The sequence below is a fragment of the Polistes canadensis genome, unplaced genomic scaffold (assembly GCF_001313835.1).
Source record: "Polistes canadensis isolate GaletaPanama2010 unplaced genomic scaffold, ASM131383v1 scaffold_63, whole genome shotgun sequence".
In the NCBI taxonomy this organism is placed as follows: domain Eukaryota; kingdom Metazoa; phylum Arthropoda; class Insecta; order Hymenoptera; family Vespidae; genus Polistes; species Polistes canadensis.
The window spans coordinates 267,845-294,714 of record NW_014569610.1 but is presented as its reverse complement, the minus strand read 5'-3'; the positions used below and the strand labels follow the sequence as shown (position 1 = coordinate 294,714).

General features: G+C 38.0%; 1 protein-coding gene and 1 non-coding gene across 2 annotated transcripts in view; one reads left to right on the top strand and one right to left on the bottom strand.

Annotated features, from left to right (window-relative positions):
• The window catches only part of LOC106786034 (protein vestigial), a 56,628-nt gene that overhangs the window by 6,605 nt on the left and 23,153 nt on the right, over positions 1 to 26,870 (top strand). The gene's annotated exons all lie outside the window — the stretch shown is intronic.
• Positions 21,836 to 21,917, bottom strand: Trnas-uga. The gene has a single exon. It is a non-coding gene; the product is annotated as a tRNA-Ser (tRNA).

The window sequence follows — 26,870 nt, the reverse complement described above, 5'->3', positions numbered from 1 at the left end:
ATACGTATATTATATCATTGTTATTATAATCAAAAATAAGAATTGTATAACTTTTCCTGTTGCAATATATAAAATACTTTAAGTTAACAAGATTGAAGAGAAAACTAAGTGAAGTTTTGCCTCTTGTTCGATACGTGGCAATAAAATGATAAACATATTTTTTGGAAGTGTCTAAACTTGACCTGGACCAGAAAGACAGGCGTTATAAATTCTTGAGTAGGTTCTTCACAAGGTGAAGAAATTTAGAATGACGAAGGTGGAAGAAAGAGAGAGAGAAAACAACGGGGGATGGTCGAAGACTGGAATAAGAGAAGGAGGAGGAGGAGGAGGAGGAGGAGGACAGGTGCAGGTCGAAGTCCGTAAGAAGGTAGCTATCCTTCATTAGCACTCTTGTCTCTCGTTACGGGAGCTCTACTTCTTCTTATTATTCTTCTTCCTCTTCTTCCTCTTGTTCTTCTTCTTCTTCTTCTCCAGTTGCCTCCTCACTAATACTCGAACAGAATCCGTTGCTCTCTTACGGCCACTACCTTCTTCCAGCTTTATTTTCTCTTTTTCTACTTTTAATTTTTCTTCTTTGCCCCTTTGAACGTTTTGAAAGTCACATATCGTATTATGTCACCGCGCCTTTCCGTGCCCAATAAAAAGTCATAATGGCGATAAAAAGCGATCGTGTTACCACGAACAACATGGACTTTTCCCTTCCAGCTTACCGGTTTCTCTTCGCTTCGCTTCGCGGGAGAGTCAACTAGGAAGAATAGGGAAGAGAGAACGAGACAGAGAGATTATTTTGCTCGGATAGCTTGGAACTCGTTTCAACTTGATTCCTACGAATTCTGAAGAAAAAAAAAGAAAGAAAGAAGGAAAGAAAAAGAAAAAACAACAATAATGTTATAAGAATCAGTTATTTCTCTCTTCTCCAAAAATATAATTATTAATACATAATTATCGTAGGGAAATTGGACATTAAAAAGAATTAGAACTCAGTTTTGATTAATTGGACGTTTCGTCCCTTTATTGAGACTTTTTCGGCAACTTAATTTCTAACGTTCAGCATCTTTTTCATTTAAGCAGACATACATTCTTGTAATATTCAAAAAACTAAACATCTAAACTTTGTTATATCTTAATTCGTTATATTTGAACACTCAAACAAAACTGAGAGAATCAGTTCAATCAGAAACAAAAAGAATCAAAATCAAAAAGAAAAGTTCCCTTGTTTACTATCCTAATATTTGACGATGGGTGTCGAATTACCTTAATTCTTTTAAATACCATCTTACCTGTGCCCTCCTCCTCCTCCCCCCCAAAAAAAAGAAATGACAAAAATTCTGACGATAATATAGATAGATCCAAATACTTAAAATCATCGGTAACACGTTTTAACAGTTCATCGTGGAAAATTATCGGAACAACCTAATTCTATGGTAGTAGTCCTGATTATTTAAAAAAGATAAGAATGAACGTATCGTGCGAGAAGAAGCCAAGTCCTGCTCACATTTTTCCGGATTATTCGAACTATTAATGAACCGATGTCGTTCCTTAGACCACCCCGAAGGGTACGGGAAACTTTCTATCCCTATCTCTCTCTCTGCAGTAGTAGAAATAGTAGAAATCCGATGATTCCGATAGATGAACGAGCCAAAGAAGCATCTTCTCTCACAGATAGATAGACAGACAGACAGACAGACAGACAGAGTTAACTTCTTCCTGACTATAATACCAAACCTATAAGCAGCTCCTGTCCGTCCTTCGACGCAGCAGGGCCTCAAACGAACCGCACCTTTACCTGACCAAGTTTTACGATCGTCGCGCCGAGGTGGCGATGTGTCCTCCCGTTATCGTCCTGGCGGGATCTGGACAACCTTAAAGCACCGGCTCTCTCTCGTCGCGGTACCTCTTATTATTTTTCTCTTTCTGCATCCACCACCACCTCTTCTTCTTCTTCCTCCTCCTCCTTCTGTTGCTGTTGCTGCTGCTGCTCATCCTCTTCTTCATCCTTCCTACCTTCTTTTTGTTATTCTTATTTATCCACTCTTCTTCTTCTTCTTCTTGGTTATTCTTCTTGCCCTTCTCACACTTTGTAAGAAAGCAAAGGACCGATCGTATGTAAGTTCCACACTGTTTCCCGACACGAGCCCGTGCAACGATCTCGTTCACCGATTTGATTCGACTCTCTTTCTCTTTTTCTCTCTCTCGGTGCTTTCTTTAACCGATCGGAGATAACTCGTTCGTTTCTTCTCTAGAAGAAGAAGAAGAAGAAATCGAGTAATTCGGAGAAAGAGAAAAATAGTGGGCACGGGATGGGGGGAGGGTATTGGAAATAAAAGTATCTTTCGAATGTAAACGTCCTCATTTCTATCCTTTGTAATCGAGGGAACGGTTGACGTTCATTTTCAATTCTTATCGATTATTTATAAGATTATTAAATGACGTTATTTGTCATATTATTTTTACAGAGATGTATTATTAAATCGTTTCAATTGTAACATTATATTATAATGATGGTATCGCAATATTACGAATTATTCTATTTCTTTCGGTTTTGTTTTAAAAATATATTATAATATGATACCGTTTCGTTTTATAGGCAAAATTTTTATTTTTTTTTTAAATTAATATTCTCTCCGACAAATGAATAAACTAATCTTTAATAAGAATATAATTAGTTAACAAATATTAGAAAAATAATAATAATAAAGGCAAAATTGTGTGTGTAAAGATATATAATAATATCTTTTTCGATCGTTTATCTTGAATGCAATTTCTGGTAACTACTTTCTTGTGATCCTTTCTAATAAAGAATTACATTCTACTTTGATTCCAGTATAAAAAGACGAAAGAGAGAAAGAGAGAGACTGTTGTGGCGACACGTGGCCCGACACGATAGCGGAGAACGCAGGACGAGAGCGTAAAAACGGTTCACTGAGTGCAGATAGAAGGCGTTTAGCGTATAAATTATAACGGCTCCGGTTGCTTTTTGCGCCGTCACATGTTGAGGCCTTTTTTTTACGTTCTGTGTTTCCTAGGTTCCTACATAAATTAAAGGAGGAGGGACTCTCCACCTCCTCGTCTTCCTCCTCCTCCTCTTCCTCCTTCTCTTCCTTCCATTCGTCCTTCTGCTATTTCACTGCAGGGCTCAAATGACTTTCTTTCTCTTTCACCGATGCGAATGAACAGAAACAGAAACAGAAAGAAAGAGAGAGAGAGAGAGAGACAAAGAAAGTACATAAAAATATGACGACGCATGCGCGTATTCGTTCATCGATATTACACTTGTTAAGAACTTGTAGTATGCCTTCGCCATGGTTGAGAAGTAAGGTGTAATTATACTCTTTAATTACACTACCGGCAAACTTATTTATTAGGCTCTTTTACACTTTTTCTGCGGCATCCTTTTATAAAGGTGGAGACCGTTGTTCGTACATCCTATCGACGACGAAACTCACAATCCTCCAGGGGCTATTATCGTTCCGTTTTTAACGTCAAACATTGAATTTACTTACGCATGAATTTATTTATATTACGTTTATCTATCGGTTACGCTTAAGCTGAGAAATTTAATCGATGAGAGGAAAATATGATAAGAAAAATATCGTTAATAGTTTAAATATCACCGCGTTGCATTTTTCTCGGTTGTCATCGTGGTTTTGCATACTAACGACAGTAATCATATTCGACGAACAAATTACGAAATTCTAATATCTAATTCACTATTTTTTTTATATTTCTATTCGTACTATATTTTTCCATCGTATTTTCAAAACAAGAAAAGAAATCAAACGAGTCGTTTGCCGTCGTATGTTAATATTCTTTCCCCTTAAAATTGTTAACATTTTTTTCTTTTCGAAATTTTTACACGTTAATAAATCTCTTGATTGATTAAACATTTCGATTGGAGGCGTTGTCTGATAAGTTGTTACGGCATTTTTAGCGGTTACCACCCATTCTAATCGAGTTTTCATTGGAAAAACCTTCTCTCTCTTTCTTTCTTTCTTTCTTTCGTGCAAATATTTACGTAAGTCGTATACAAAAGGCATTTAAATGTTAGAATTATTCTGAATAAGGAGATTGAGAACGATCTCACGTGTTCTCTCTCTTTCTCTTTCTCTCTCTCTTACGTTTTCTTTCTTAGATGAACGAATTTTAATATCTTAGAACTTATTCGACGACTTTTTTCGCGCATTCTTCTTCAGAGATTCATAGAAAAGATGACGTAGAATTCATTGACAGCTTTTTCGCGATAAAGATAATCCGTGGAACGTAGAATATAGTTGAAAAACATTCCGAGTCTACTACCACGGTGGTCTTCTTAAGATATCTTATCGTTATTATACTATATATTTTTTTTTCTTCCTCCTTCTGATTACGATTAAAAAAGATATCTATATATATATATAAAATCTATTTCGAAAATATCAAATAATCTAACATCAACGATTAAGAATGTTAGTAGGCAATAGATTTTACGAAAAGAAGAAAAAAGAAAAAATTCAATTGCCTTTCTAATTGTGAATATAAATCATAGACGTTTATCTTATTACTAAGTGTGTTTTGTGATCATTCGAACGTGATCGAAAAGGACAGTTTCGTATAAAATAAGCATAAATTAGTGATAATGATGGCTCCTGTAAAGTCATAAAACGCATTTCAACGTGGTTCCAACAACTCTCATATAACGGGTGAGACATTTAAAACAGATCACCTTCTTAATAAATCGATAGGAAAAAAGAATCTGTCGGAGGAAATTTATTATTTGGTTTCGAGATAATTTTTGAAAATTTTATATTAGAAATATAAAAATAGGAAACCCCAACATACCCAACTATACGACTCTATAACAAAATATATCATTTTATTTGAAACAAAAAAAAATCGAGTCTCGTTTGATACTTTTTTGTTGTATCACAAATAGCAATCGAGTTACACGTATGGTTTGTTTTAAATGCTTCACCCGGTATACCAATACAAAAGATAGAAAAAGAGAGATAGAGAAAGAAAAGAAATAAAAGGTATCTCCTTTCCTATCGAAAATATATATATATAAAGGATCGAATTGACACGTAACGATTTTTCCCATGAAAAGTGGGACGTACCCGATCGGCGACGATTTACTTTTCTCTTCCTGCCGATCTATCCTTACAGACGATGTCTTATGGCGTAGAACTCGATGCCGATCTCTCTCGAGCAACACGAACATACCAGCCGGTCGTATTAGGAGAGATCGACTACCGAGTGTAATTTGTTGTTCTCGCTTCAACGGAATAAATTTCCACGCGGACTAGTTTCTCGGACCACCACGAGACATTCTTCTCGCGAGATACCTATGTTTCTGAAAGAAAGAAATAACGAAAAGAGAGGGGTGTATTATGTGGGGGAGGGGAAAGGGTTGAGAGATTATACAACCGGAAGAACAACAACAAAAATAATTGAAATCCGATAGTATCGAGCATCGATTTCTTGTTTCGTTTCTAACAGTCCACTGTCAATTGATCGGAAATCTTCATTCGTTGTGATTTACTATCGTTTCTTATTTTTTTTTTTTTATCAGCAACGTTAGATTTATTATAGAATGTATTTTTTGTTTGTTTCCTTTTTAGACTTTTCTTGTATATAATAGTAATAATTTAATCTTACGGTATATAAAATAATGTTTTTTTTTTTAAATATATTTTATTTTGCGTGAAAATTATTTGACAGGTCACATCGTATATGAACTATCAACTCAGCAAGTGTTCTGATTTAATTATACCCTAGTTAGCACCCAGTTCAAAAGGTCAAAATCTAAACGAGTTGGTTCACAGAGAGAGTTACGTTATAGATCATATATTTTAATATAATAAAAGAAAAAGAAAAAGAAAAGGGGGAAAGGAGAAAAAAAGTCTGAATGAAAAACGCAAACGATCTTCAGTCGAGTATGGTAGAGCGCAGCAGACCTCGACGATAGGTTACATATCACAAATTTACGTGATGAGAGAAAGAGAAGAGAAGAGGAGGAGGAGGAGCAGGAGCAGGAGGGTAAAAGAAAAAGAAAAAGAAGAAGAAGAAGAGGTAAAGAAACCCGCGCCTTGAACTTAACCCTTTGACCAGACGATGAACATTTTCCTGAAGTAGCGAACCGTGATGAATCCTCGTCCCTCACAACCTTCCTCGTTTCTAACCCTTTTTCTTTTTTACCTCTCTTAGCGCCATACATTTTATAATTGTCTGTTTCACCATCCTCCTCCTCCTCCTCCTCTTTCCTTGTCTTGGTTAAACACTTTTTGTATCTCCGTTTCTCCTTTTCCCGTTTTCAGAACCGCGTGTATTTCGCTCACGTATAAAACGTCTCTTTCTCTTTCTCAGGTATATATATATATATATATATATATATGTGTGTGTATGTGTGTGTATACGTTTCACGGGGCTCAAAGCACACCGATAACCTCGTGCAACTCCGGTCTCTCGGGTTCCCTGAGTTCCTTGCACATTGCGCTCAGTCACGCGAACGTCTATCCATTGCATTTTCATATCTCTCGCGCGCGCCCAAGAAACGCTAAAAGAGGGAAAAACAAATTAATTACGATCGAAGTTCGAGCGGTCATAGAATTGTCGTAAAACCGAACCGGTTGATTGCATTGTCGTCGACTCGCGCCCCATCGTTAATCGTGCAAATCCATTCCCCATAAAAATCAACGCGTATTTCCTTTCAATTTGATATCATTTCTATTATTCTGTTTTCTTTTTGTGTTCCGTCTTTTTAAGTATAAAATGTAAAACGAATAAACAAAAGATAAATAAATAAATAGAGTAAAAAACGATCGGGAAAGTATTAGACAAGAAGGATTTCCACGTTTAACGTTGAATTAGAATCACGCGTTATACCGTTTTGCTTGACGAAACGTTCTTCTTAGAGAACGTTTCGAACCGAACGGAATACTGCTCTTCGGTCCTCGAAGTCGAATCAGGTTTTATTCAGTCGACGAGTCGGATCACTTTTTACGGTGACCATCGGAAAGGAAACAAACGGATTGTGTCCATCGACTGCTGGTACCACTCAACTCTCGGCAAGCTGAGAGAGTTCTCTTCTCTTCTCTTCTCTTCTTTTCTCCTCTTCGATTCTAGCGGCGAGAGGAGAAATTTGGAAGAGAAAGAGAGAGAGAGAGAGTCGATCGGCCCGGGTCGCGTATTAATTTTTTCGGTGAAACCGGTAAGGCTGGTTGCCCGCTTCACCCGTTGTGATTTCGCGAAGTTTCGTTGATTCTCTTATTGCTCACTTTTTCAATCTTAGCTGAGTCACTAACGAGACGCCGAGGTAGAGCGATAAACTACTCCCCTCTTAGCTTGCTAACTCTCCTCTCCTCTCCTCTTTCTCTTCGTCTCTCCGATCGCAGCTTTTTTGATCAATCTCGTACCAAATTCAATTTTCTTAGTTTCTTCATTTTCAATACTCGTTAAGTATTTTATTTATATTATACCGCATATGCAGAAATATCCAATCGAATGTTTATTACAATCAATTTATTTCATAATAGAATTGAAAACAAAAAGTTTCGTAATTTAATTTAAAACTTATTCTGATTTATTGACTCGTTTTACCGTGTGCGTTAGCTTGGAGATTTTAATAATGATGTACGAACGGAGGGTGGGGAATTCCCCGTGACAACGTATGCATGCGGAAATATATCCTCTACCGATGAAGAAAAGAAGAAGAAGAAGAAGAAGCCTTTTTTCGGATGACGCGCGCACGTCGCGAGAGTCGCGTAAAAGTGTTCCTGAAGAATTTCGAAAGATGTGGAACACGTGTTGCGCGATAGATCACGTCTGACGGGTTGCACTTTGTCACAGGGACCACGCCCATCGTCAAATTATACCAGAGACGGACTATTCTCGAGAACGGGAAATCGATTCGTTGCTGCATCGCACCATTAATGTTTTCTGTTTTATTTTTTTTTTTGGGAGGGGTGAGGGAAAAAATTAATAACAATATCGTTCGGATTCGATAAGAATGAATTTAACTGAAGTTGTTAGATTTTTCGAACATTATGGTGTATTGTTTTCCTTTATGTAAACGATTAGTCGTTAAAGTTATCACATAAATCGCAGAACGAGATTCGTGTCTTCCTGATTCCGACGTCAGGCATATTTTAACATATTCTCTTCGCTCGAGGTGTCTTCTAATTCGCACGAAACGCGTCTGAGAAGAGCAGATTAGCGGCCACGCGAGCCAGGAAGACCAGACGCTTGGAATTTAGGCCAGATTTGCGAGTAAAAATTCCATTCTAAGTCCAACCTTTCAAGATCCCACGCGACACCACGTTGCTTTTACGGTACGTCAAATATTAACGATTTTCTGAATGAATTTTCACGTGGGATAGTCTTCTCTAAAATTCATTGAAAATGATATATTAAGATTTAAGAAAGATAGTAGAAAACGAATTTTTAAGGATTTTCCTTCTTTGACAGGACGAAAATTCATTTCTAATCATATACTACGCTAATTACAAAATTATTTACAATTCGTCATTCAACGAAATAATGAGAAAATCATCATCCAATTGAACGTTAAATACTGCCATTAGAAATGATTACAGTTTAAAATTCGTTGACGAAATGCTTGTACTCATTTTTTTTTGTATCCAGAACATTCTACCAACATAGTCTCTAAAAAAGGAAAGAAGACGTCTGAAAACAGTAAAAGGAAAAGAAGTCGATTGGTTTAACAGTTCTGAGGGGACGATTCGAGTACCCGGCAGATTTCCAAGATCCCGAGAGTTTTTGTCGATCGTAAGTACAGCAAGTTCGTCGGCGGACGTGTCCATCTGTTCGTTCGAATCTGCAATTCAATGATAGCTGAAGAGAAAGAGAACGCATTCGCGGCTTGTCAGGGAGGACAGTTAAAAGGCATAAAGAGGCTACTGCAAGCCCCCCACTATTCCTTTCTCTTTACACTTCCTTCTTTTCTTCTTGCTTCTTCACTTCTTCCTTCCTTTTCTTCGTCATTCCTTCGTCTCTTTCTCTCTCTCTCTCTCTCTTTCTCTCCCTTACTCTGTTTCACGGCAGCTCGCGTAACCCAAATATTATTCCATTGGCTGGTTAGTTGGGCCGCTCGTTGACTCGCTCACTGTCCGTAGGAATTTCACCCTTGGACAACCGCACCAGTCCATCTGGACTCTCGCGATTTGCAATTCCAAGCGTTCTCCAGTGGTCCGTTCACCATCCCTATCCCTCATTCTCTTTCTTCGATTATCCTTTGCAGTTTTCTTTTTCCGTTTTATTTGTTTTTTTCCTTCTTCTTCTTCTTCGTCATCATTTCTTATTTTTTTCCTTTTTCTTTAATCGTTTTTCTTCTCAGTTACCTGACACACACATACACACAGAGAAACACACACACAGATCGCACTTTAACTTCAATGATAAATCATATTACCTCGAGCCAAGGTCTCGAACGTGTTTCCTTCTATAAAACACTTTTTATTGTTACTACTGCTTCCTGCAAACAATAAATTTTATATTTTAATTTTCATTATGAATAAATATATCATAAAGATTAATTTCACGATATTTTGTTTGAAAGTTTATACGTGAGTTGGAAAACGTTGAAGGACTCTCACGGTTAGGGGACACGCACTACCTTCTTGAATAAATTTTTTGCGAAACACACTTAAAAAGCATCCTTCTTTCTCTACTTCTTCGGTTACTATCGATTCGATCTAACTTCATTTCCGGAACGATTCTCGTTGAATTGTGCGAGGCCGTTTCTCGCCATTGTTTCTTCTAGATCGATCCATCGAGGAAATCTTACTTCTAAGACTAAGAGATAGATTCATTTCTTTAAGAGGATCATTCATTCCTATCATGAATCACACGTTGATCAATCGTTCGTTCCTTCGTTCGTTTGTTAGATCGATCGACCTTCGCGATAATTACTTCTTGAACGATTACGTACGTCAATTCTATTTCGTAAGAATCTCGCGTTGGGAATATTCGATCGAGTTGCAGTTAAAAAATGATTTACCTTCCACCACGGGATATATGACATATTAATAAAGAACAGAACTTATTTGGCTCCCTCGCATTTTTTAAAAACGATCATTTTTCCCTGGTACACCTACCTACCTACCTACCTACCTACCTTCGTATCAACTTTATTCGATTACAAATAGCACAACAAAACGGCCGATTCTTCTTAGGAATTTCAAAGGAATTCCTCTTCTCACAGCCGATAAACGAGCTGAGTTGAGTCTTGAAGAGAACGACTACAACATCCTCTCGCACATTCTCCATAAATTCACACGCGATCCACTTTTCTATGGCACTCGTATCAATCCACACGCAACCGCGTACACACATCAAGATTTACCAAGCGTATTATATCAACGGGTTATCTCCTGTCTTATACGACGACACCTTGCACACGATTTTGATTTTTCCTATCAGTTCTGATTTATCTATCTCCTTGTATAATATAATAAAAAGCACGTATTACAAATAATTTCGATATTACCATTAGATTTCTTGTCATTTTCTATATATAGATAATGAAAATTTTTTTTTACGAGATTGAAAAGACTGATGATGATGATGATGATGATGATGGTGGTGATCGAAACCAATGTTGATGGATGTTGACAAAAGAAAGTCATCATGCTTCGGTAAAACGGAAAAACGTGCATTGCATCGAACCCGTTCATGGTCTTGCTCAGGGATCGTGTCTTCTGCAGAGAGAGAGAGAGAGAGAGAGGAGAAGCGGAGGGGAGAGGAGGGAACAATTAATTAGAAATTATTCGTCAGGTATCTCACATGGTGATCTCCGTGGCCGTAGAGAGGAACGACACCAGTGTGTCGGTATCTCTTTGATACGTCAGCTGTCCGACCGGACCAGTTTCTACCTTGGCGAGAGTTCCTTCTGACCAATCCAAATAGTACTACGTTCAACACGTGTCAACCATCGTCGGTCTCGGTATTGCAAATTACGAGAATAAAAATAAAAAAATAAAAACAAAATCAAGAATTCATAATGGTGGGTCGGAGTCGTAAGAAGCTCGTAAGGAGTTCGTAAAGACGAACATTAAAATTTATCAATTTGAACGGCCAACGAGGGTGCATTAATTCTTCCTCTCTTCTCTTCTTCTCTTCTTCTCTCAATATATATAGATATATATATATTGTTAAAATATTTTCCAATTCGATAAGAAATATTTAAAACGATGAGTAACAATTTGGTCTGTGTCAAAGAATGATAGTGGATAGGTTTAAGTATCTTTACATTAAAAACGATTGTATTGTAAATGAATACTGGTTTTTTCTTTCTCGAGTTACATGGATTTCTTTTCTTCGGCACGAGGTACAACTCCTGGACGCTTAATAAGCGAGCGAAGTGCATCTCGAAACGATAAAAGTCGGTATCGAAGGGTGCACTCCATAGATCAAGACCCGGTGCGCGGCTTCTTCCAGAGAGAAAGAGAGTGGTGGTCTGTAAGAGAGTGCTGGCGGTTGTATAGAGATCGGAGAAGGAAACGAGAGGAGAGAGAGAGAGGAAAGGGGGAAGGAAAAACCAGTTAATCGCAGCTTGATGCACTCTGCGTGGCCAGCCGTTATTTACGATCAAGTTGCTTTCCTTGATCACGCGCGACGTTTTCCAGGCCCGATTAGCGCGAGTTAAAACAAGAATGAACGGCTCTAATTCCTCATCCCTCCTCTATCGATAGGAAAATATACGGTTCTCGGAGAGTAAATGTTTAATAGCGAATTAATAAACGCCGGGGGAATCAGCGAATCCCGATTCGTGGTTAGAGACTTGCACGGTAGTCGAAGATAAGGCACCATTACTGAAATACCAACTGTTTAAACCTTTTTACTTTGTCTCTCTTTCTTTCTACTTTTATCTCATCGTAATCTTAGTCTTATCGTAAGCTTACGTTAGCATTTGGGGTGAGGGGAGGAGGTAGCGTAAGAGTAGATTCGATTATTGGTATCTATTCCAATTAACTATAATTTTCCAATTCCACATCTAATCGTTAGAACATCCCTCGGAGTTGTTGGTAGACCTAGTGAAATTTGTTTCCAACGTATCGTTTCTTGCTCTCTTTCTCTTTCTCTCTTTCTATCTACATAGTATCTCCTCACATGTGCTCATCGTCTCGTTGCATACGAGTGCTCACTGCTTCGTAGTTGCCGGCGATGCAACGTGTACGCTGTCCAGCAGGTATGATTTGTCGCATCGCCGGCCAGCTGCCGCCCTCGTGTTCTCCCGGACTTTCCGAAGAAACCCATTTGGCTTGGCAAAAATATATTTCTATCGGAGTCCCCCCCTTCCTTATTCCTCTTCGAACTCTCGTTTACTCTTTTATTTTATTCCTTTTTTTTCTTTGTTTCTTTATTTTTCGTTAGTAGTCATGATGCACCCTGCGCGCACGTGCATCGAACGTTCTCCTCTTGTTACATGTTTAAGGAAGAAGAAGAAGAAGAAGAAGAAGGAAGAAAAAGAAAAAGGAGAAATTTTATTCGAAGGGTAATCCGTACGTGTACCTAGTCGCTCTCGTGAAAATTATAGTCGCGTGGTATAGTCGGTCTACTTGAGAATTCGTAATATCTTTGAAACCATATACTACAGTACCTATCCTACTTCTAATAATTCCTATAAAACATTAACGTTTGTGTTCGTTCATTTTCCATAAGATTTATATACGCGCGATGTTATGATATTCTTTTTGTTTTTTTTTTTCTTATGGACTTTTACTTCCCTTCAGTCGATTCGTTCGAAAAAATAAGATTTTCTTCGTCGGTGGTAAGAATGAGGAAAGGCGTCAACGTTTCCAAGATATTATTCTTCCTTACGTACCTAAAAGCGGCGGGATAATCTATTATCAACATGCATCTTAACCACGTCTTAACTCTTTCGTCTAATAAAAATGTCAGCGCAACGAGTGTTGCCGTGGTCTCGAAACACATTACACAGAGTTTCGGTTTAATTTATAGGAAACAATGTTACTATTTTCCGTTGCTGTTTTGTTATACATTTTTTTTTTTTCTTTTTTTTTTTACTAACGACTATAAACTCAACTTTCAATCGATTTGTAACGATAACATTTTATGAAATCATGTGAAAAGAGAGAGAGAAAAAAAAAGAAAGAGTATGATAAAACCCGTAATCGATCAACAGTTGAACAAGATTATAGAAATTTTTAGTGTAGTGTTATAAAATACGTCAATCGATAATTATTGCGAGATGCGTAAGATAAGTGATGATGTAATATACTTTGATAGTATTCGATATAGTTCAAATGATTATTAATTAATCGAAAGAAACGCATATTGTAATTGATAATCACGGAGTATAAGTTCGATGTAGCATCCGTCGTTAGACTTGTTTATTGTCTTCTATGAAAGTTCTTATATTGTTTTGTTTATACAAATTTTCGAATATTATTTTTATCATACATATATAAAACCTTCGGAAAGTAATGTAGATAACATTGAATAAAACAACTTGTATAGAGGACAACGTTTCAGTCTAACGGCGGATTTCGAGGAGGATGGTAAATAGAACTTATACTCCGTACTTTTAGATTAAAATATATATATTTTTAAATTAAATAACAATCATTTCAGATATTTTTAATACACTAATATATATTATTGATATTTAAGATTGTTTTTTGACTGAAATACATCGATGGTGGTTTCCGATAAAATTGAATACTTCCTTGTTTTAAAATGTTCTATTAAAATTTGTTTTTTATCTCTTTTCTTTTTTTTTTTTTTTATTGTATCAATGATATTGTATTCTCCGAGTGCAAAGACCCGCAAGCGTGTCCCTCTTATCTTCTTTCTCGTCGTCGCTAACGTTGACAGCTCATCTTCCAAAAGTGATTTACGTTGACGTGACTACTTACCGGTTAACTTATGATGTTTACCAATTCAATTAGAAGTACAACCGCCGGCCCCCGTTAAAACCAGATACATTTGTTTCGACATTAATTTACCGAAACGCTTTTCTGTCATAACAAAACTATAATAAACCTTCAGGGCTACCGGTCTGGCTCCTAGCCAATAGCGTTTCGACCTTTACGAGGGTAAATGAAGAAGAGTTAGACTTATACGATCTATCGTGAGATTCGATTAATAGATTCTTTTGATATTTATACAATTCTTAGATATATAAACTTAATCAATATAGACGCCTCTATTAACGCAATGATCATTTTTCTACGTGACACGTAATTATTCTCAAACAGGGAGGTCAGACGCTTGTAAATCAGAAATTAATTCGAAAGATTCGTAAAACTCATTAACGATGCTGATTAAGGATTCTTCTACGTAATGTGATTGTTCGAAGAAAAATGAAATATCCATCATCGCAATACTCGAATCGATTGTAATAACTCTTACATTAGAACGAGCAAAACAAGGAAATCCTGGATCGCGGTTGTCTTTTGCCATCCGCTCGGTTTGCAATTATCCGACCTTCTCTAATTGATTTATTCGGAACTAATTGATTGAAATTAAAGTGGACGGGTATCGGCGACGGTAATTAACGGCATCGAAGCAACAACATCGGTAGGAATGTTGCGGTGGTATTTAAAGGGACGGATATTATTCTGTCTTGAACTAGCATACCTCCTTGGCGATACAATGTACGTTTTTTGTCAGGAGAATGTCGTGAAGAACGAAAGCCAGCAAAGAGACATAGTATAGGTATATAACCCCTATCCTACGAATTCGAGATAATGCGAAAATACACGTCTGTCGTATTTTTTCTCTTTCCTTTTCTACCGTTTTCTTGTTTTTTTTTTTTCGGCAACAAGCTTTGTTGACGCTAGTCTGCTGTTTTAAATAGTCTAAACCCACCATTTTCATTGTATCGTTCTTTAGTCATCCACATTAGCGTAATCGTTAGCCAGCCCACCCCATGGCGTTAAGTCCCACAAACAAAGTATTTCTTATCGTAACAAAGAAAAGGGTGTCCGGTTGAAAAGCTTTTTAGGTTGTAAGAAATAGTAGAAAGATACCGCTAATGACGGCGGGGGAAACAAAAAGTACTTTGGTATCACGTGGGTTTTAGTTTTAGCATTTAAAGCACAATGCATCGCGGATTCTTTAGTCGACTAAGAGAAGTAGCCTCTTGACGACGACGACGACGACGACGAAGACGAAGAAGACGAAGAAGAAGACGTCTCTATATTTATATGCGAGAAAGTCAGTGGCCCGGTTGACTGATTCTCCGCTCGTTCCCGGATTTCAACGTAGAATCGAATTATCTTCATCCGTGAATCAACAAGAATCTGAAAAGACGTAGTAGAAGCCAGGCTTACCAAGAATCGGACTTCTGGAAATCGTTTTTTGCTTGTTTCAAGTAAGATATGAAGAAATGTATATAGTCGATCTCAAACTCGAATAATTATTATTGCGATTGATGTTTAAATAGAAAAAGGAGATAGGCATTTGATCTTAATTATAAAACGGATATTATAATTATTATTCGCAATTGTGATCAAAGTAAACGAATCGTCTGTTACATAATAATTAATCAATGATTTTCTAAATTATTTCATATTGAAAGAACACGTTGCATGGAATTTAAAATTATAACGAGTTTATTCGTAATATTGTTACAAATTAACGAGATGGCTTTTCTAATGTCGTTTCGAAAGGATGCAACATTTCGTCGTCGTCGAGGTTTGTACCAATCCACGAAAAAAGATCATCGCTGTAACGGAACGGACATCGAGTTAAGATGGAAAACGGATCCACTGCTATCCTTCTTTTTCTTGCACGCCTACGGAAGCTCCTAACAGAAAGTATAAGTTATGGCGGAGAATGAAGAGTCCTTGTAAAATATATACACCGTGCAGTGAACATTAAGAGAGTCATTTGTAAGCCGGTGTAACTACGTGCCGAGTGCTTTACGATAGTAAAGCCGTATTTTATGACGACGAAGAGGTCTTCGACTCTCTTTACTATGATGCCAAGCCATAACGAGAGTGGTTTGCTTTTGCGAACGGCTAAGCTACTGTTGCCGGACACTATTACCAACTTCTTTTTCTTAGATTTCTCGCTTTAGCATGCCAAATGTCACGTTTCTACCAGTCGTTCATCGCAAATACACTTAAGTATCTTGCTGCCAGAGAGAGTAGTAGTAGTTACAAGTCGGTATTAAAGTTTCATTCCTTATTTTGCTATCAATTGGTTCGTACCTTTAAATAATACTTCATTTTATTTCGAAGTGTCTCTTACGATATCGTTATCGTAATTCATACCAAACAGAAATAACGAAGTCACCTTACTCGGCTAAGAAGTTACTAACTTTTGATTAAAAAGATGAAATAACTTAGTGGAAGGAAAGATAGAGAGAGAGAGAAAGAAAGAGAGACTTCGTTAATTAACTTTCAAGCCGAAATATCGGCGGATAACGAACGGTGCTGGTAACTACTGCTCTCGAGTCACTCGGCAAGAATTTACGAGCTTGAATCGTGAAAACGATGAGTCTCTACCCGGTTTCTTCAGAGAAACATACTATCTTCCGACGATTCGATCGTACTTGGAGAGCAATGTAACGCGTTTAAGTAATGACTTCTGACTTAGTTCGTAGCACACGGAAAGTCACACGTCCGGTTCGGTTCGGTTCGAAAGTTAGACGCACGGCAAAAACTAGCACGGCATATAGAATTCCTAATACTGAAGAGAATTATTTGTTACCATTAAACTAATGACACTATTTTCATTTTATTTATTTTATTATTTTATGATAAATTAATCAATTAAAAAAACAGAAAAGAAAAGAAACCTTTCCTATTGGTATCAAAAATCAAACGAAAAATAAACGTTGATGATTGTTTTATTTAAAAATATTTGTCGTATAATTAGCTATGCGTTAAGAAGAACAGTGTTTAAGAAACAGTCGTATGAATCTACGTACATTGGCATAACATTTTTTTCGCGGCGAGAACAGTCAAGATACAAGTCATTAACCCTCGGCTACTGGTCGCATAATATGTTAATGTCACCGATGACAAGCACGCGTTTAATCACTTAACGCCTCCTTTGAATACCAGAAATCGTGGTCCACGTACTGTCGGAATGATTCATTGACTGCAAAATGATATCTCTTTTCGTATACCAGTATCACGAGCCAAGGAAGAAACATCAGAAAACAGAGAGTGAACTCGTCGAAATAATCAAATATTAAAGATTTTAATCAGTATAGTACACGCAAGCATAGATACCTCTTATTGAAAAGCGTGACAAGTAAAAAAAAGAAATTAATTTAGTTAGTTGGAAGAGAGAGAGAGATCGGTAAAACGTAGGTGGTCCTAAATGTTCGTTAAGGTACATTGGGTAGATTTGGAGATAAACAGAAGTTACACCTCGAGTAACACGTATGGAATTAACATAGCTGACCACGGTTCGACGTTTAAAAGCCGATCGCATTTCCATACCGGTGCCATTCGGTCCCATTTAAGGCCCCAGTACCTTTTGCTAACACGCTGGTCTATATTTGCCCTGAGACTTTAGCAGGATCCATTTATATCCTCTTATCCTACCATCTTTCGCACAGCAGGTCTTCTCGAAAGCAGGACGAACTACAGCAACCCTTTGTCTTTTCTTCTCGCTTTTTCGTGAGACTATCGAATAAGGTATGTCAGTTTAACGTTACGTGCTCTATCCGAAAAAATGTTTTCCCATCTTGTTCGATAGATCAAGCAAGTGTCTGTTGTTCGTTGAAAAAAAAAACAATTCATCGCAAGCGTAACATAATCTAACATAGCTAGCGATTAATTTTTCCCAAAGGACATTGCGATCGTGCCGATCACTATCGATCAGTTGCACAAATCGTAAATGTTTCAACTAACCGCAGCTGTCTGTGGAATTTCTACAACGTCGTTAACCGATAAAACTCTCGCGAAACTTCGATCTCCCAAGGGATGATGATTAACTCACGATCTTCAGATTCGAACCGAAGGTAACCCTTAATGAATACCACGTATCGTGTTCACGGAAGTGCCGTGAGAAATTAGGTAGGAGTCAAAGGGAAACAACTCTCAAATCAGGAAGATTCGATGTCTTGGTATCCACCCTAGTACTAATCTAAGCAACCTAACACCTAGACTTAATTCGATCTAATCTCGGCACAAAGTGAACTAATATAGAGAACACTTTGCTCTAATCCATAAATCCATTACAAGCTTGTACACCGTACATATATGAGATATTAGAATAATAATAATAATAGTATACCTGAGAAATTATTATATGACATACATCATTTATCAAATAATACAAATTATTTATGAACATTAGACTCTAATCTATCATAAAGATATGAGTCCCGACTTTGGATTAAAGTCACAATTTCAGATTATTGATGAGGAAAGAAGAAAAAAAATAAAGGAAAAACTGTGATGATCGACAGGAAAGTCCGCGGGACACGTTCGCGATGATCAAAGGGAGCCGTGAAAAAGTGCACGGCGTCTCTCCTTTACTATCTCCATCTCTCTCCCTCTCCCTCTTATTGCTGCTGGCTCGCCATCTGTTTTTCATTGAGTCGCACGAGCGGCACTCTCGGCGTTGATACGCTCTCCTCTCTTTCTCTCTCTCTCTCTCTCTTTCTCGCATATCGGCGAATTCTTCGTGGTTTTCGCGTACACGCAGCGTGGATCGCATATCTCGTGGCAAGCAAAGATCCGAAACCCGTTGAGAATGTCTCCTCATTAATAAGACCGATTCCCTCGTCGCGACTCGTCGCTCGCTCTCGTTCTCGCTTTCAAGGAGCGTGAATCGTACGACGGATACTACTCTCCTCTCCTCTCTTCTCTTTCCGTCTTCATATCTCGTTTTCCTTCTCCTCTCTCTCTCGCTCTCTCTCTGTTACTCTTAACTTCGAAGGCGACCGGTCCGTGCCGTCCAAACTCTCGAAGAATTCGCGGATCGTGCATAGTTCCATCAATTTCGCGCGTCTCGCAGTCAGAGCGCACAGTTATTTCATTGACGAGTTTTGCAAACGCGAGTTTCTCTTTGCATCGAAAAGGGACGACGGACTTGGCACGAGTCTTTGCTTTGCCCCACCGACGATTAAACCTTCTTCTCCCGTCTTCCAAATGTCCGCGAGGAATGTGTCCGGACCCGAACGATTCCTTCACGAATTTTACTTTCTCTGATTTTATGCATGACCACCGCCGAGCCTATTTTCTCTTTAAATCTTTTTTTTTAAATGAAAATTAACATCGTAGATAGATAGTGATTCTATTTACCAATTGGGGGTAAGGGTAAACAGATTTATTTATCATATCGCGATAATTCGGATTTGTGATAATAGTATTAAGAATCTTAAAAATATCTTGATATTGTATGAAAATATAAAATGTTGACGGTCTTTTAGAATATGATTAGGGTACATTAACGGCTTGAAGTTTTTTACGTAAACTCCTTGAAAGTTTGAATAGTCGGTAAGGCAAAGTTTATGAGAAGGAAAGAGTAGAGTAGGGGGCGGGGGCTGCGTTGAGCTAATTTTTAAACAAAGCCCTAATTTCCGCAACTTCATAATATCAAGCCGTACTCGTTATTACTCGTCCGGGATAATAAATGATTATTACGTTGGAGGGTGGCGTCGAAGAAGAAGCGAAGAAAGGAGAAAGAGAAGAAGATTGGTATGGGATGGATGGAATCCTTTGATGTCTTCTCGCTCGGCTGAAAGCAAGCCGAGCGACAAATTCTTCGATATTCAGGCGATGAAAAGCCTCTCCTTTGCTGACGGGGGGCTAACTTGCCAACGCAAAGATTGCGGTAAAAACGTTTAGAATTTTCCTTAGAGTAACGATCCTCCTTCCATCTCTTCAACAAAGATTCAATTTGCCTCTCAACTTCAATTTAAGAAGTGAGAGAAACTTATTCTTAATGTCAGATCAATAAAAGGAGAATAGAATTATTACTTTTTTTGTTTTTCTTGCCTGTGTAGATAAAAAGGTGTAACTTGGAGCGCATGAGATGGGACTCGTAATGAATTTTTTATATTTATTCTTGATCGAATTAAAAAATTTACTGCAATGAGGATTTGACGACGTGATGAAGGACAAATAAAGGATGGACACGGGAAAAAAAAGTTAACACGATTAAAGCTATCGTGATTTAATTATTTCATTATACTGCAATACAGAAAAACAGGGTTTCTCTTGACTTGATGATTACGCATGAAGGATAATGATGGTAGTAAATATTTCTTAATCCTTTTCATGCTGTTACCGCGAGAACGATTAAACTAAAGGGCTTTAGCTTATTTGCACGTCGATTTGCCTCGTTGCTTCTTTATCTTTTCTTTTTATCCTTTTATCCTTGTTCATCGTCTTCCTATTCTTGCTTGATCATCATCATTGCACATTCGTCGACGGCGATACAATGGGCACCTGCACCTGGCGTGGCCTCCCGCCCCTTCTTGGCATTTTTACGATCGTTTGAAAACAGAAAAAGATGGAGACGTATGGCCGATCGTATGTTTGATCTCACAGCGCTTATGCAAAAGCTTACGGACGCGTTGATAACTTATGCAAAAGCGCATAAGTCGGGTTCGCTTTACGCGCGGATTTTCTCGACTCGGTGGACTTACTCATCGTAGTTAAAGTAAACTTTTTTCATAGTATCCCTTATGTTTGCGGAAATTTTTTTTTATACTCAACAAAACACACGGATTTACGAATGTTTAAAAGTATACACGTACTATACCGTATCAAGTGCATTCAAGATTTATGTGGTCACGGAGGCGTGAATAACATACCGGCACAACAGTTGTTTTCTCGATGTTCAAATAATTACTTAGAATACGCACATGATGGTGGGATATATTAGGTTGTTCTTTCATTGGAAGATTATATTAGTAGTATTCGTCTTTCTTAGGAACGTGTCAGAGGAGAAAAATAATTTAAAGAAGAAAGGTTAGGATATCATTATCAGTCGAGAACGAATTGTGCATCGGCACAATACTTCCGGCATCGTGTTGTTCCTTCCAATCTCGCAAACTTCTACTTTCTGGTTGCTTGATGCTTCTCCTCGTGGAAATAATTTCATCAAAAAGTCCGACTCTAGAGTCGAGCGTGGAAGATAGCATGCAGCCGCTGCCATGTTAGCTTTCGTATACGGGTCAGGAGCAGAGCGGAGTTGAGCGGGGCTGAACCTTGCTAGCTGGCTGGCGTAATTGTGACTCGTAATTGTTGGCCCCTTTGTTTCATCAATTACGCGTCTAGACGCCAGAAATGGATGCGGAAAAGAGAGACTTGTGGGTGGAGCAAGAGAAAAAACAAGAGAGAGAGAGAGAGAGAGAGAATGAGAAACGGCAGGAAAGAAATGCGAGAGGGCAGAAACGACGTTGGCTAAAAGAATTTTTATGAAATGATCTCTGACGGTGCCGACGACGCCGCCGTTGTCTTTTATCAAGTGCATTGTCTTTTTACTATCGCCTACTCATAGTTATAAACCATTGTTGTGTTTGAGAATAAATTTAAAAAGAACGAATAAAAATAATATTTTTATTCCCATGACCATCAAATATTACGTTTCCACAGGGAACATATTATCTATGTTTTATTTTATTCCAATCGTTCTCGTTTAAAAAATGATCTTATTTTAGTTATAACACGGTTTACCATTCCTGTACTTTTCCAGAGTCTCTTTGATACTCGCCGACTCTTATCAGAGAGATAAGATATAGCATGACTTGTGAGTAACAGGTAGAAAATTATGCCTCGGTGTTGCTAGTAGCTTAATAATTAATAACAATTCGCGTAAAAACTTTATTTAATTACAGACCATACACGAGGTAAATAGTTTTATTAAGATTTGCGATTTTTAAGGAAAAAAAAAAAAATTTCGCTGCGGACAGGATTCGAACCTGTGCGGGTAAAACCCAATGGATTTCAAGTCCATCTCCTTAACCGCTCGGACACCGCAGCTGTTGTGTGATCTCGATTTAGTTATCGTAATAAAGTTGCGATTTTATTTGTCGTATTATAATCTTGTTTTTTCATTAACATGAAAACGCGATTTAAAAAATCTTTATACGCTTTTCTCGAATATTTCCAAATTCACAATTAACAACCATTCGGGTATGAAACAAGTTAAATACATACGTGTGCGGTTTTCGACGGGTTAATTATCGATTAATTAGCGAACTCCTAGTCTCGGGTCTCTTTCTCTCGATGGCGCGAAGGTACGACTACTTGGATAAGAATTTCAATTAGCCAAGGAAACGGTTCGAACTAAGACAATTATACCAAGAGTTCACAAATAGGGTCGCACTTCCGGATCTTAACGAATGAACTGCGAATTAATTAGAAATCTTTTCCTTTTCTTTTCTTTTCTTTTCTTTTTTTTCGGTTACATCTTTCTCCTATTCTGCTATCTTAGGGTTTCTATGTATCATGATCGAGTTGGGTGTATATATATATATATATATATATATATATAAATATACAAGCGACCGTATTAACGATAATTGAGCCATCGTTCGTTTCTTTAATTACGATCGTTAAAGAAGAACGATGTCAGCTTTCATACACGAAGTTTACCTTTCGTAAAAGATACTACTTTTCGGCGTCTATAAATCGAATGACCTCAGATGAAAGAAAGAAGGAAAAAAAGAAAGAAAGAAAGAGAAAGATAAAGAGAAATAAAGGTTAAGTCGGATCGATCAGCACGTAGCGATTCTTTGTGTTAATTAAGGTGTTAATTAACAATGAAGAACGGCCAGTAATATAGGAACGTCATCAGAAGAGTTTGACATGTACGTCGCATTAATAAAGCGAAAGTGACCGCTTTATGCGCGCTCTCCTCATCGTTTGATGCTTGATTAATAACCCGCTTACTATTTGCGATCGGTAAGTAAATAAAAAAGAATGATCGGTAGCTATGACACCGGATAATTAAATGTTTTCATGTTTTGAGTTACGCGCCGTCGGTTCCGTAAATTCCATCAATTTATCGACTCACGTGGATCGCTACAAAAATGATATCTTTCAGGAGAAGCTCGTTAATTGCCACTTTATGTCGAGTTAAATGGTATATGCTTGTTTTCTCCTCATTATTATTTTAATTCGATATCCTAATTGCAATTACGGCTAATGCCACGTTACAATGTAACATCTTAGGCGCGTGAAACACGGTAGCTAACGAAGATAAATTAAATTTATTATAGATGGAAAAATATATCTATATATATATAAGAAAATGATAAAAGATCTTTGATTTTATCTTGATACGTTGATTTGCATATCTCACAAAAGTAAATGTTCGTCTCGAAGATGGGCTTCGTATAAAAAAAAGGTTGCTGCCTCAACCCTTTGTTTCCCGAAGCATCATAGATTCGAGAAGACAAGATCCTACCGCGAGAACGTTACCTCTCTCTGGAAGGAAGGAATAAATGAAAGGAATGCCAGTGCTTTTCGCGGATCATTTTTCACTCTCATAATCGTCCGCCTCCATCTCGGGCGTTCGTGACATTGCACCAGCTGACAGTGACGAATCGACAGTCTCCGAGTGGAGCTTTGAGTCATTGGCTGCTGCCAGTGTTGTCTCCGTTTCTCTCGTCTCTCGATCAACTGAACCATGCCAACAACCTAAAACTTTCTTCTCTGCAACGAATATTTTATTTTTAAACAATCCTGTTTATTTACTTTGATTAATTTACGCAAAACGTTGTCCCGTGTATATAGCATGTACTTGATTAATATTTAATATTTAACGCGCATTTATTCATTGAAATAAATTGTTGATAATATTTAATTATGTTTGTTTAAATAAAGAGGTTGTGTGAGAAGATATTCTTGAAGAAATATATAAACGATTTTGGAAGAAGTCGGGGTCCGCAGGTGCCAAGGATCAGTCCCATCGTCGGGTCGTCCAGCTGAATTTTCTGATTTCACGATCCACTGTCCGCACTCGGAAGGAAGGAATATTTATTATTACTCAAGGTGCAGAACAAGTATGGAACGCGAAAGCGACTCGACTCGACTCGTTTTAAGTGACAGGTGAAGGGCCGCGCTTTTTACTAGCCTATGCGACTTCCCGAGTTCCCATTTAAGTGTGTAATCGACGAAGTATGGCCGACCCAGTCGTAATCGCATTAATTCCCTTTCTCTGGTAATTACGAATCTTGATTATTGTACCAACTTTCGATCCGTTGTAATTAATGATAAAGATGCGAAAATAATTAAGATACTATAATAATACATACGTGAATAAGAAAACATATGAATAATTTAGAACCGTATATTATAACTGCTTATATTTGAACTCGTGTACGAGTTGTACTTTTTGCTTATGCCATGTTATTCTTTCATTTTTAGATTAACCAGTCATAAAATATGATATAACGTTACACCTTCGCATTACATTAACATTACGCTGAATTATACGAAAGGCAAACGCACCAGTTATTTCATTTATTCATCGTAGATTCGTTTCTAATATGAAGGAAAAAAGATGGATCGGACAATTAAATGATCGGAGCTTTTTGTAAGCTATCAAGTCGGCAGGTGGAATGCACCTGACTCGGTCGAATGAACAGGTTCAAAGGTTAAGTAGAAAATGTCGTAGAAAGAAGCATACCAAGCTGAATACGTTCTTTCAAACGAGTGGAAGCTACCATCGTTCGAAGCTACCGACAACGACGAAGCTCTCGGAAACGCGATGGCGGCATAAGCTAAGCGCATATTAAAGACGCTCGTAAAATTATAGACATTCCTTGGTATCTCTCCTTGCTAATACGTTGAGGCGTGTCAGAGTCTTCGATGTTCCGCTATCCTCCTGTCTTCCTTCTTCCTTTGACGAGTAAAACGTTTAGCTTCAACCTATACATGCGCTAACAAAAGCATAGGTAGGTACTATATATCTGCTAGAATATATGTGTAGTGTGTGTGTGTGTGTGTGTACCAGAGACAACAGGCATGGTGGGTGTAATTTATATTAACGATGGCAGACTCGGTACACCGATGTCGGACCGTTCCTTTGAAGATCCGTAATACCCGTTGTCGCGGAAACGTGGTGAGAATACTCTCATCATTTGGACGATTGTGAAACCAACGGCGAATGGTTTACCGCCGTACCGGCTCTCCTCCTGGTGGATCGACGGACGGATGGAAAGGTAGCCGCAATCTCGAATGCAATGCTATTCGCCTCCGGTACTACCGACACATTAGAATTGAATTGAATAAGGTTTTCCTTCGAGAGAGAGAGCCAGTTTCCATCGGGACGCGTAACTTCTCGAAGAACGAACGCTACGCCACTCTACGTTCGTCAAAGCAAAGCGCCTATCTTTCCTTTTCTTCCTCTCTTTTTCTCTCTCTATTTCTCTTGTTTTATCCTCCTTCCTTTTTTTTCAGTCCTATTTCCGTCCCCATGAGCGCAGCACTTCGAAAATCGAACAATCGTTTTTTTTCCTTGTTGGAACTTCAATTGAATATAACCTCAAAATGTTCGATTAATTCGTCATTATGTTTCTTCATGATTTTATACGATATAGAAATGTATCCTAGAAAATATGAATAAGAAAAATATATTTTATGATTATATTATATATAGTTTACAATGTTATTTTATGCATTGGAGTAAAATAGAGATGTAGATTTTCGGAAGGGGTGCGACGCCAATGTGAATCTATCCTCGAACATCCCCCTTCTTCTACTTCACTTCAAGAGTTCTCGGTTCTCATCCGATCGATCCTTCAGCTCGAGATCGTATCGATTCTCGTGATTTGTGTCCGCGAAAATTAATCGGCGCTCGTCACACGCGTTGACGAGGTGAAACAGCCTCGAATGCTTCTCAGAATCGCGGAAGCCACGCGACGAAGTCGAGATAGAAGACGCGCGGCTTCCACTGAACTGGTTTATTGTTATTTACGATCGCCAAGCAGACGCCATTAATCCCTGAAGTAGCCACAAGCGTCTTCCACGCAAACCGATCTTCTATTCTATTTCGTATTCCTCGAGGACCATCCTTCGAATGAAACAACGATCGGCATCGACTCGACAATGAGTAAATAATCGCGACAAAGAAGAGACAGCATACAATCTTCATTCGCATTCCTCGTAATGCTATATAAAACTATCAAGAAGAATGATGAATTTTCTTTAAAACCGTCTTACTTCTTATCCAAATTTGTCTAACTAACTAACTAACATCGAGTTTTAATCTCACAAAGATTTTCTAAATGAACTTTAAAATGATATTTCAGCTTTTTGTATTATCATTATCAGGACCGTAATATCGTACGAGGAAGAAAAGTGACACGTCATTCCTCGAGGACGCAAAGTCGCGCGACAAGAGTGAGATTGTCTCGGCATTGTTGGGATGTGCGACAATTATCGGTACGACGATGCCATATCTCACGCACGGCTGCCGACGACTATGTCGTCTTCTTTCGATCGCGTGCGCACACGCGCGCAAACAGTTCTCTTGTGTTCGAGAGCAAGCAAGGTGTGCTGCAACGTTGCATTCCTTGGCGCTGTTCCGTTTTTAGTCTAGGAGCGCCATTCTTTGCGACACGCGCTAAAAGGGCTACTGCTGCTGCTGCTGTTGTTGTCGTCGTCGTTGGTCGTTGCTGGTACTCTTCGTGCGGGCTTTGTTTTCTCTCGATCGCATTCCATTCGATCAACCGACGCCATTTTATAGATTTTATCCTTCTATTTCTTCGAATACATTTCCAAAACATTTATAATACCATGTTGTTCTATCGAAGATTAAATAATATTATCGATATAACTCTGACTATTTCATTAAATTTCTTTTGTATCTAATAAATTAGATTCAACCAGTTGAACAAGATAACCCGTTTTAATATATTATATTATTAAAAAGAATCGGTTCAACGAGATTATCTTTATTCCAGACATGAACGCAGCATGAACGTT